The following is a 13,247-nucleotide window of genomic DNA, read 5'->3' on the forward strand; positions in this document are numbered from 1 at the left end:
TCTTGAATAAGTTGGCCTTTCCATCTCAATATTTAAAACACATAATTCAGTTTATTAAGAATGCTTCATCACTAATGATTCACAGACACGAAAAAGCAAAATATACTGAAATATGTCTACAATCTCTATTTCAGTTATTATTTCTAAAAAAAGTTCCAGTTTGCATTCATCTAACCAAAGCTAGACATGAAGACTTCTCCATCTATTTTTACACACCTATGTGTACCACTACACACCATGCTCCATAATACATACTAACTTTTAGGAGAACAAAGTACACCGTCCTGGGTATTTTTAAAACAAAACAAAGCATGTTCAGAGTTCTAGTTCAGCTCTGATGCAGTAATTTAACACTGCCCTGGTTTCAGCTGGGACATAGTTGATTTTCTTAATAGAGTTTGTCTATTTTTTGGCTTTAAGAGAAAAACAGTGTCGATAACGCATCGATGTTTTAGTTGCTGCAGAGTCAAGGACATTTCAGTTTTTCAGCATCTCGTACTGCCCTGCCAGTGAGAGGGCTGAGGAGCACAGGTTGCTTGGAAGGGACAGAATCAAGACAGCTGACCTAAACTGGCCGAAGGGATATTAAACTAGAGAAAGCTTATATTCGTACTTCAGATGTCAGAGTTTGCCAACCTCATTCACGTATCTGCCCAGTGATGGCAGTCATGAGAGAAACCTCACTTTTAGCGTCAATAATTGTACTGAACTTTAGTCTGTATCAAGTTATGCAAAAAAAAAAAAAAAAAAAAAGAAGGAAGAAAATGTTCTCTATCTCCTCTTCCTTCTTTACAGAAAGTACTGTAACACCGCACCTTGACAGCACCTCCCAGGCCTTACTGACCTCACTGGCGCTGAGAGGCACCCGCTGCCCGCAGCCAGGCCAAGCCTCAGCTGCATCCCTGCTGCCCTGCTGCTGCTTCCCTCCGGCAGCATGGACTTTCGATATGAACTTTCTACCCATTTCAAGAACAATGCTGTTTCATCTGTTACTATCAATGCAGATTAAGTGTGTATGGATAGCTAGTAAGAATCATCTCAGATTGCCGTCCAGAAAAATAGAGGTAAACATCATGGTTAACATGAAAACAACTTTGAAGATTTCTTTTGAGTGTCTTCCACTAATAATGACTGCAAAAGTTAATTTAGAAAACCAACTGCCAATAGATTACATCCATCACTGATTATAGCCTCTCCTACCCTGCTGCCTCCCAAAAGAGGCAGTGACCAACTGGCTCCATTCCTGAAACCAGATGCACTTCATGCACACTTGAAAGCAAATTAAAACCAAATAATCCTGCTTTCCATCTAAGTCTGATATTTTGTGACAAGCCAGAGGAAAAGAAGAAACAGTAATGATTCACATTCATTGTGGAGTCTGAAAAATGCCTCTTCCAGTAATAAGCCTTTCTACTTCACATCTAAGCCTACAAGCTTGAGGGTATTTTGAGTTCTAAATGATGTCTTGGCAAAGCTATGCTTGCAATGTATGCCCAGAGGACACTGTCTCAGAGAGGGTAAATCTGTCCCAGGTTTGCTTGGCAGAACCCTCCATCACCTAAAAACTAAAAGAGTTCTAAGGAAACCTTGCAAATAGTGCAGAGGAATGGAGGAAGAGACCACCATGTAAGTGCTGCATACAGCTGTTGCTCACAAGAAAATCTTCATTGAAAAGCTGTTTTAATGACACTTCTGCATATTAATTCAGCTTAAATAGTAAAGATGTTAATATTGCAATAAAACAATACTACTCAAGTCTGCTGTAAATATAGTAACTGTATGTGCTTCTCACAAAGCTGATGCAAAAAACTTCCCAATTTTACATAAAGTTGTTGAAATAGGAGATATATTTTAATTCCTCTATTTTAGATCAGTGGGAAATAATTAAAAAATACCTCTTCCAAGAATACTGAAAAAATAAATATTTTACAAGAACTCACAAACATATCTTGCATTGATTTCTAGCAATATTGATGCAAGAAAAATTGTTTTAACTAAATGATAATCCTCAGGGGCCTTCATAAATGTATCTAAAAGATAAGGAAAATAGGTCACACACTAAACACTGTGCAATGCTGCTGTACATTCTGCTCTACTTTAGCATACATGTTTCAGATTGGAGAAAATATACTCTTGCAGAAACAAGCATTGGGAAATGTAACCATTTGGTTTAAAATAACCTGCAAAACCTATGTGCAATTTCTGGCCACGTGATGGGCAACTAACCAGCCACTGAACATGTACCAATAACCTTGAGCTCCTGCCCTAGATGTCTAGGGAAGGACACAGTAAGTGAACCTGCATACAGTAAGCGAAACTGCTCATTGGAAATGCCCTGAATGCTGCAGTAAGGCATCCTGCTGTCAGGCATTTGAACTGCCAGTTAAAATGGAAAAGCAAAAGAGAGAGTGGACATTTAGCAGCCAGAGAGAGGAGTTCTCAAAAGTCTTTTGTTACTTTACACTTTTCAAAGACCTCTTTTCCACAAGGTAAAGCCTTCGTTATATTACCTATCTGCCTGCTGCTTCCTCACTTAGAGGAAGAATCATGAACAAGCTCTAGCTACCATGGATTGTCCACAAAGCCTCTAGGTCTGAAATGCAGCACAGTCACAAAAACAAACACAGATTAAAAATTGCAACTGGGAGATTATAGCTTGGATTGCCTGATTTATCAGCATGATGAGGAACTCTGTGGAACAAAGATGGTATTATCAAGGAAAATGGAGATGCAGTCATCAGCTGATGGAGGATGGCAAGAAGACCAGGAAAACACTGTTTGCAGGACATGAGGATTAAGGGGAAAAATCATATCAGAAAACTAATGCTTATTTCTGGATCTGTTTTCATCATGTTAACTGGCCCCATTTGTTGGCGGTTTGGATCTTGCTTACTTTGGCAGAATACTCATAAATAAGAAAAGAATGAATGATAGGGCAGTGGTGAACACTGTTACCACTGTCTTCAAATACATCACAGCACTCTTACCTTATCTGATAGCATCAGGGTAAAATAGTCAGTGTATCTATCCTACCTGGCATTAACTCATCATATCCTTTAGGTCATACGACCTTGCACACTGCCCCAAATGTGTGTTTCTGGAGGACGAAGGAGGAGGCAGTTATTTGTCATTTACCTCATTTTGTGTGATCACATTTACTGGATGACCGATTCTTTTAAACAAATCCCCAGGTGTTGAAATTAAGAAAAGGAAATTTGTGGTTGGAAATCCTTCTTTCTGAACCAATACATCCACTACATTAATGAACTGCTTGTTCTATGCAGACATGAGAACTGTCACTTAAGATTTTAGCTTGCTAAAAATAAAAATGTTAAATCTTTTCACCCACAAAGTATACTTAGCTTAAGTAGGCCTATTTCACCAAGTCTGTCACCACTGTGTTTCCCAGAGTGTGCACAGGACTGCAGATTTGCAGGAAATCCTTTGATTTAATAGAGTTGGTTTTGCACTCACACTGTTTAAGTAGCCACCACAGGGAAGTCTACTAAGCTGTGAGTTAAAGAAAGCTTACCTAAGGAATATTTAATACATCGTTTTAATCTACACTTGTAACTCTTAAGAGTATTTAGAAACAGCAAGTTTCCAGGGAATTCACCTTTGACATTTACAAGGATTTACAGAAACACTCAAATGCACAAGAATCAAAACCCACCAACAGTGGTGAAAACTGAAGGGATGCTAAATTTAAATGTATGTGTGAACACAAACAGACCCTGAAGAATTGGCTGGCTCTCTCAAACACTGTAGTTAATAGAACATACTTCTACCTTCACTAATGTGACACAGAAAGGGTCATCAGCAACTCTTATAGCACAAAAATAACCACAAAGCTCCATCAGAGTTTTCTTTTGGCCATGCAACATTATTTTGCAAACATTCAACATAGAAAGGTGAATAATTACAAAAATACAGTACAGTTTGTCTTTTATAACAAGTTCCCAGGGTATGCTGTGTATTTGGCAGGAGGGTATATAAGAGCATAAATCCCACACAGATAATGACAGAGGATTTTCATGCAGAGGGAATGAAACTTGGTGCAGTGTCCATATTAAGGGAGCTGCAATTCTAGTCCTTTCTGTACATATTTTCTCCTGCAAGTAAATGAACTTGTTTGCCTTCCACTGAAACTGGGAAAAACTGAAAGGTATAAACACTTAAGGGAACTAATCAGCCTGACTCTATGGATGCATCCTCTGAAAACCTTCACTATAACAACAGTAATAACAATTTCCTTTTGCTGGCCTCATTAACTCTGAGAAAAGACAAAAATCCAAAGCTTGTCTTTAATGTAGACATGGATGGAAATCAAAAAATATTTTGTATAAGAGCAATATTACTGTTAATTATGGTTCCAGCTAGAATATCAGACTGTATAATTTCAGAGATTGAACCAGAATTCAGTTGTAACTGTTAGGAAGAAATAAGGAAATATTACCTATACCATTTGGCCACAGGACATTCAGAAAAGCGGTATAAGCTGTGGATGTCACCCTCAGTGCTTCCTTCTCAGGTCTAAGAGTCTCCAAAAGCAAGCAATTGCACCTCCCTGCCATCTGTTAGAACAGGTATGGTGCCACGGTTGCTGCAAACCATTTCAGAGTTGTTTTACTACCAGCTACTATTTTGTTTTGAATATACCAAACTAGACCATTCATTAACTACTGCCCAGAAGTCTCTCTACCTCATAGCTCCAAAGGGGACAGGAAGCTCTAACAAAGTCCCAAATAGGCGACTCTCCACATTACTTAAACAATGTTTTCTCATGTGACACAGTCTCTTCCTTGCAGCAAGATGGAGACAGGCAGTGAGGAGCTTTCTCAGCCTTCCTGGCTTCCCTCTCCCTAATGCCCACATGGCCATCAGCTGTCACACATGCATCTGGAGGGAAGCACCAAGGAGACAACTCTTCCCAGGGAGCAACTGCAGGGATGAGACACAGATGGGACTCAGACAGTTACAATATTGAAAGAAACTGAGAGTCTAACACCAAAATCAAGTCTGGGCTTTCCCTCTGAAAGCTTTGTAGGAGTAAAGATCTGTTCTAAGCTGCCTGAAACTGGCAAAAAAAACTGTACAGCACATTTAAGTTTCTGAAATCCTAAAAGTATCTGGGCCCCAGATGTCTCAACCCCACAAGGACCACTTCTTACACATGACAGAGTGCCAGGAGCCACTGCTGCCACGCACAATCAAACTACTGAATTTGTGGACACACAGCTGGTATGTATCAGGTCCAGATATTCTTCTAACAGCTAGCTAGCATTCACTGTCAAGTCTCCTGGCTGTTGTTACAGCCCTAAGGACAGTGCCTAGTGAGAAGCCACCATGGCACTGCCTGGCAGCACTGCCACTACATCTCAGCTGGCATCAGGCAGTGATACTCCACTCCAAATCCCTTACCTCAGTACTTAAAAATCTTCACATGGTGGCATTTAAAACATTTGCACTATTTACAGGTGAGTGTAAACCTGTCACACACCTTCATACACTACCACTCATCTGTTCATGACTGGGTCTCTGCTTGGCTAGATTTTATGTCAGCAGCACTTCCTAATAATTTTCACCTTTCTGACCACTGCTGAGTCCTGTGCACACATTTTCATTGAACTCCAGTGTATCTTCAGATCCCTTTTGGTAGCCTTTGTAGTTAGCAAAAGCCCAGCAGAGTACACAAATAGAGCTCTTCTTATTACACCAGCTGTGTTACATTGTTACTGTTGACAAAGTACTTACAGCTCTAGTATAGACAGATTTGATTTCACTGACATTGTTCTGCAACTCTTCAGTAAGTTTTGATTTCTCCTACATTGACCATCACCACCAATTTTGTGACCACATTTTTTTCACCATCTCCCCAGACAGAGTGAAACAACTACATCACAGTGACACTGGTAACCCTCCTCCATTATGAAAAGTGACAACCTTCCCCAGCTCTGCTCGTCTCCTACCCTGCGATGCCGAACAATGACCTTTCATTTTATCCAGTGATAGGTTAATATGCTTCATCTCAATGAGGATGTAGGGAAAATCTTTTCGAAAAACAGCAGAGCATCTACCAGATTCCACTTATCTGTTATCCTGTTTAAGCCTTTACAGTACTATAAAGCATTTGTGTGCCATGACATCCCCCTACAAAATGATTACAACAGTCAGCACGCATTCCAAATAAGCTCTTTCTATGAATTTGCCCAGTACATAAAATAGTAACCCGTGGTTTTCTGTCTTTTAACGGAGAGTTGTTTTTCTAAACTGATATTATCTTGCCACCTTGTTGTTCTCTGCTCCTGAGGCAAAGCAGTACATTTCACTCTGTGGTTAATAGTCCGATAATTTCATATTGGCATTCATTTGCAATTTTGGGGTAAATGTAATTTATTTCCAGTGGCTTATTACCATTCATTTTTTCAATAATAGATGATGTCTTCTAATAAACTGTTAGATAATTTCTCTACTTAGTCTCCTTAAGGAAACATTTTAATGCAAGGACTTCCCTTAATCATGAATGACGCAAAACACTTATTAGCTTTACTATTAGAGCAAGCAGCTTCTCTGAGCAGTCCTGTAGCATCTTAGCTATCTTCTGGCGTTCCCTACTTTCTAGCAGGCTTCCAATTCCATACTTGTAAGATTTTATGTGCTCAGCAAATCACTCTCCAAACTCTTTTTTTCTCCTTCTTCTGCTCCCTGCAGTCTCACACACATAAATAGTTCAGGCTGCCAACTCTTGTCATCCAAGTTATTCAGTGGCCTAAGACAGGCTATTTAAAACTGATTTCAACTTAATTTTTATCCTGTATCTTTAAGACAGAAAATTTCCTGGTTATTACTAAAGGCATGACTTGTTTTAGTTAATGCTCTTACAGAGGCTAATCCAGGAGGTGGGAATCCTGCTCCCCAGGAACTAATGGCTTCTCTTCTTCTGTAACAGCTATCAGGATTTGTGCTCAGAAAAACAGGATGTGTTCACGGTACATGTTTGTGCAGTCACATTCCAAAAGAGAAACTCCACTTGGATGGAGGATCAGAAGTGCGTACCAGACACACTTCTGGCCCTGCCTCCAGCAGCACAGCTGCCACGTGTTCAGCACAGCACTACAGGAGAGCAGAACCGTGCTACCACCAACACCTGCCCTGACAGCAGAGGAATGGCTGTCTTGGATCTGCACCCCAGCACAAGCAACACTTGTGCCCAGAAAACCTGTTCCTGACCTCCTCTTACTGTATTGTACAACATTTTAACTGGGGTAGTCTTTAAACAGTTCTGCTTGGCTATAATTTCAGGTGAAATCTGTAGCATGGGAAGCTTTCCTTAATACAGGCAGTAACCTAAAATCAGCAGTAACTAAATTATACACTCAGAAATGTCAAAATGACTTCATAAAATTATAGATTAAATAAAAATACATTAACATATGCTCTGCCACAAAGTTAGTATTTTCCAGTTATTCCATTTTATTAATTTCATTCATAAAATTACGCTATTAAAAAAAAATCTAAACATACTTCCAACATATTCATTCTTTTTCAAGCATAAACACCACAAACCCTTACTCCAAGATCATTTTGTGTGGAAGGTATGGACTGTTTTCTCAGCCCCCACCTTCTTCTGTGTTAGAATATAATCAAAATTCTACCTAGCTCAAATTTGACACATTAGCACAAAAATGTGGACTTTTAACACGTTTAAAACAAATAGAAGGTAAAATTTTCAGATTTCTGTTGCCCTGTAATCTCCCTTTTTTTTTGTTCATATAGGATTTTTATCCCACCTTACTGCTTCTCGAGGCTCACTTTAAAGTGTGATTTCTTTTAAAATAGCTGTTTTTATTAAGTAATTTCATGTAATCATTTAACATGCTATTTATTATTTATTCATTTTATACCAGTTATATTGCTGATGTATTAATTTTATTACCATTTACATAACTATCTGTCCACATAGCAGAAAAATACAAAATCACTGCTGTTGGAAATTAGATGTGAGCCCCATGTGAGAACTTCATGCTGTTACTTTTAATTACAATAGATTAGAATAATTAAGAGGTAAATGTAAGCACCAGTGCTGATGGGTAAAACCAAAGTTAATACAGATTCAATCTTACAGAACGGTAATACAGAATAAACCTAAAATATTTTCCTCATCATTATGAGGCTAATACATTCATTACAGATGAATATTTTATGAGAACGGAGAATAAAATCTTCTGAAAATACCATTTTAACATTACTGCTTTCTACAATTCTGTTCCTTGGAAATAAGTCAAAATTTTAAGTAATAAATAACAGCCACTCAACTGAGAACATCATGTACTGCATATATTACTGTAAGGAGGAGCAGTGAGGAGATAAAAGATGCTCTTTTCTAAGTGTTTTCCTCATACTTTATAAAGGGACTCCCTCCTTTCTGAAATTCTTACAAAACAAGTTCTGTGAAAGTGCAGCTCTCCACCTACCAATTGTTGCTGAACTCTATGCAGGAGCCAGCAGAGCTTGGGCCAACAGCAGCTCTGCCTCCAGCCTGAGGGGCACAGATACCCTCTGACTTCACCTATCATTTTCTATTGTGGTGCACTTTCCAAAGCCTCTGCCTCTTTCTTCCACACACACAGCGTGTATCGCTGGCCCACTCTAATGCAACCCTGACACCGATAATCTCCAGCCCTCTGCTAATTACAGCCATGCTCACTGCCAAGCAACAGTCCTCTTTTTCAGAGGCTTTGAAACATGAGATCTCTTCAAGGCAGGCAGACTAAGAATGACAAGTAATGCAGTGAATGATTGTAGAGAACAAAACAGGCAGAGAGGCAGCCTGCCCCACAGCAGCTGGTGAGGGAGTTCAAAAGTAGAGGCTGAAAAAGAGAGGAAGGGCAGGGTGCCCTGAAGTGGGGCATCAAGAGTGAGCTGCTCCAATTGGGTGCATCTTGTGAAAGCGAAATCCTGCTAAAGAGAACTTCTTGTAGGCTGTAACTTTCACTAAAATAAATGTTGCAGTGGCAGAATATGAACTTTCCCATGCTGTGTTCACTTAGGTTTGGTCCAAACCCTGTGGAAAACCACTGCGACTGCAGCACTGCGTCACACACTTCTCATGTTTTTTAGGGTATTTAGGGACCTGACAAGATCAGGTCCTTTTTAAACCAAATTAATACTCAGACACTTAACAAGCGATAAAAAATGCAACGCTGATGTGAGGAGTCTAGTCTTCCCTGTACGTTGCCACGTCCTCGTTTGCCACCATGACGCAGCACTCAGTGACACACTGAGGAGATGGAGCTGGCTGCTGTAGGGCAGGCCTGCATGTGCCCTCAGGGAGAGCTTCTGGAGCCACCACAGCCCTACCTGTGTGGAACAGTGGGGACAGCACATGCAGCATGTCAAGTGAAACAGAGGTAGTAAATTGTTCCTTTCTCTTCTACACGCACAGTAAAGAATGGCCTTTAGAGTGTTGCAGGCAAATACGCCTCTAGAGCAATACTGGAAAAATGTCAGCTATTTTCCATTGCACCTCCCTGTAAAAAACAAACAGTTCCCTTGTGATGGCAATTACTGAATTACTTAAACACAAGACATTTTCAGAATATTTCTCTGCTTTTTTTGTGTGTATGTGTTATTTTAAACTCATTTTCCACACTTTTGGCATCTAACTATAGGTTACATCTATACCTGCACCCGACCACCAACCTTATCTATTGCCTAAAGGTACACTGAGGAACTGGGCTTGCTCATTTTGCAAGGTTCATCCTGCTGAAACTCAGAGAGGTTCTCTGATCCTAAAACACTGTGCTTAGGGAATTCACTATTTCCATAGCTATTAAGGTCACTGCATCTCACTTTTGTCTTAATAATGGTGAAACAGCATGGTGCACAGAAACCTCCAGCTGACAAAGATATCTCAATATTCATCTGAATATTCAGGGTTTTTTTTGTTTGTTTGTTTGTTTGTTTGTTGTTTTTGGTTTTCTTTTTTGCATATAGTGACTGATCGCAATTCTGTGTTGGCTTTTTGTTCATTTTCTTTCTGTCCTCGCTATTTTTTCTGTCATTACATTATTGCAAATGGGAAATCCCAGTACTGCAGTACTGTCCTGTTTTTCTCTTACATTAAGGGCACACAATAAATGATTTTCAATGAATTCTGTTTGATCTTTAGATTTAAAACTTCTTGGGTAATGGGTTATTTTTTGTAATGTAACAGATTGAAAGTGACAGTATAATGGGATGAAAAAATAACGAATGAAGGAGACTCTTGTAGTTTTACATACTTCACAGATATATTTCAGATGTAATTTCTTTTTTTGCCCTTGTTTAAAGTCTATACTGTATTACTGAAAGTTACCAACAAGCATTTACTTTGCAGCTGTTTAAATCTTCCACTTGTAGAATGGTTTGAGTTGGAAGGGACCTTTACAAGTCACCTAGTCCAACCCCCAGCAATAAGCAGGGACTGCTACAGCTACAGTCCTTCCTACATCTTGGGCAGATGAGAGATCTTGGTACAGCAATGTAGCAAGTTACAGCCTGGTGCTGACCTGTAAACTTCAACTGTGTTGTCTGACTGCAGCTCCACTCCTGTTTTGTGGCAAGATAAAAACATTTGTCCAGGCCCTGAGAATCTCTCTACCCAGAGAAGTGAAGAAGCAATTGCAAGCGTACATCTGTAACCACACTATATAAAAAAATATTAAAATATCAGTAAGAATATTTAAGAACAAAATTTATCGCAAGTGCAACAGTAGATATAACTTATTACTCCATTGGCAAGACCTTCTATTGCCACGGTAACAAACTAGCATGTCCAAGAACTCCATGTATTTATGAATATGAAAATAAGCATGCAAAAGAAAATGTTTGTACTGAACCAAGTCTGACAAATTAATTACAATATGGCACAGCCCTCACTACACAGCCTCCAAGCCAGACCTTCTGCATCTGAATGAGTTCAAAGGACAGGAGAACATGAAGAGACGTTCCAGTTTCTTTTGCTAAGCATTTATTCCTGAATCTGCTGCACTATTTCTTCCAGATCCTTACATCAATGCCAATTTACTGAGGGTGCTATTTTTCTTCTGCCTTTACAAGTGTAACACATGAGCTGGCCAAGAATAAATAGTGTTTCTGGTACCAATTAGTACAGACTGCTGTACAGTAGCAGTGTCACCATGAATCAACACTTTAGTATTTTTTCTGCCATCACTCCCTCGGTCGAGAAGTCACGGCGTCCAAACACAGAGTACAAATGCCACTAAATGCTCCCAAAGGCAAACAACTGAAACAAAACACTGAATAGTCACAGAACATTCTTATAGAAGAGATAAATTCGGTAATCTGCATATTCACCAAAAATAAGTCTACATAAATAACATTTGACAAGCAATTCATTTTACTCCTCTGCAGACTTCAGAACTTATAAGAAAATAATTTGAATAAAATCTATGCAAAAAAGCAATCATGCATATTAAAATAGAAAATTTTCTGAAAGACACAAAACAGACAATGCATCCAACTGTAGCTTTCTTGTGAAGTTATTAGATATAGTATAAGCTAAACAAGAATGAACACATGGTACTAGTACACCTACTAGTGTAGGCTAGTAGGGCTACCTACCCCTTTCAGGCAGAGAAGAGAGCAGAGGTGGGAGTAACATATTAGGTAGAAACTGTTTGACTTGGTGCCAATTTTCTCTATTTTATACTATCTGTACAAATGCTATTCTGCTTTTTTGAAGTGCAAATTTGCAGCTATCCATAAGGTTACAATTCTCCGATATGCGCTATCTAATTCCTGGATGATAGTGCATTAAGTTTTAATTGGCAGTCATACTGATACTGCTGCAGATGCAGCAAAGACTGGATGAGCCAAGGAGATGGCTCTCCAGCACCATCAGCACAGGACTTTACAGTTTAGCCTGACTAAGGCACAGCAAGCAAATGCTTGGTGAAAGCCTCTATGAATCTCTAATGTTGTCTCGTTGTCTCATCATCGGTTTTCACAATAACTATATTCAAATAAAAACCTGAAAAGAAGAAATGCTTGGATATTTTTAATTAGAAATTCTTATTAACAAATTCTTTAGCTGAGATTGGCTTAGCAACATGCAGAAATTCCCACAGCATAGGAAAGATGCTAGAAATTCTGTTATACTGTATTAAGAGAAACTGAAAAAGATGTGCTACACTCTACCTTTGCACAGTGCCAGTGCACAGACTTTCATTACTTAAGTAGAGGGTTTAAGAGTTGCAATATAGCTTAAGTATGACAGTGGGTATTAGGCAGCCCTTCAACCGCCCTTCTGTGCAGGGTAAACATAATCCCCTGCTTGAAGTTGACATGTTACAGAGGGTATTTAGTTTTTAATACTAGCATGTATTTTTGTACTTCGGCTAAAATGCTTTTGATTCTAAGGAATATAAAGCCTTTGCTATCCTGTCGTTATATTCACATTAACGTTACCATGCAACAAAACAAGAAATCAACTAGTGCAGTGTTGCATCGATTTGGTTAAGAATGTTGCATCCGCTCCCACCAAAAACCAGCCGCTCAGCCAGTTAATGCTATTGCTTGTATATGAAAATGGACAAACAGGCAGAAGCTAAGAGGATTAAAGGAAAAGCCTCTGTAATACAGCAAAATGTTTGCTGTATTTTGTAAACATCTTCTAAATGTAAAGTGCAAGGCAGCAGTCTCAGTGCCAGATCACTACTCAATTACTTCACATGGTGAACTTACCAATCCCTTAATTGCACCTGCAGGCAGAATTCATTCTGGCTAGCTTCATTTCTTCTAATGATAGTTTCACATTCACATTGTTTAGCACAATGAATTGCATCCTAGGAAGATGCAAAACTGCCTGAAGTAAGCAAAAGAATGTTTATCCACTGAGCATTCAGATAGAGTATATTACATTACAGTTAATCACACCAATGCTTCAAAAATCAGACAGTTTTTATTTCCAGAGGATTTTAGTCTCCCTAATGCCTCCTAATGTTGTATGCATGGTAGAAGAGACCCTGACAGAAGCCAAGAACGGGGGTTCCGTGGTCTGGCTGCATAACTGGTTCAAACATGCCAGCTGTAAGTGCAATTTAAAAAATGGTATTAACTGAGCAAGAAACAGAAGGTTGCAAATGTGTGCATACAGTATAGCTGAACAAATAGACAAAGAGAAAGAAGGATCACAGGGATAAGCTGGTATTAATGAATAATGCTAGCTCTGGATGAGACTACAG

The 13,247-nt window shown here is 39.1% G+C and overlaps 1 protein-coding gene across 5 annotated transcripts in view; it reads right to left on the reverse strand.

The window, feature by feature from the left end:
- The window catches only part of PPP1R9A (protein phosphatase 1 regulatory subunit 9A), a 168,512-nt gene that overhangs the window by 61,890 nt on the left and 93,375 nt on the right, over positions 1-13,247 (reverse strand). The window lies entirely within an intron of this gene.

The sequence above is a fragment of the Phasianus colchicus genome, chromosome 6, assembly GCF_987193195.1.
Source record: "Phasianus colchicus chromosome 6, bPhaCol1.hap1.1, whole genome shotgun sequence".
In the NCBI taxonomy this organism is placed as follows: Eukaryota; Metazoa; Chordata; class Aves; order Galliformes; family Phasianidae; genus Phasianus; species Phasianus colchicus.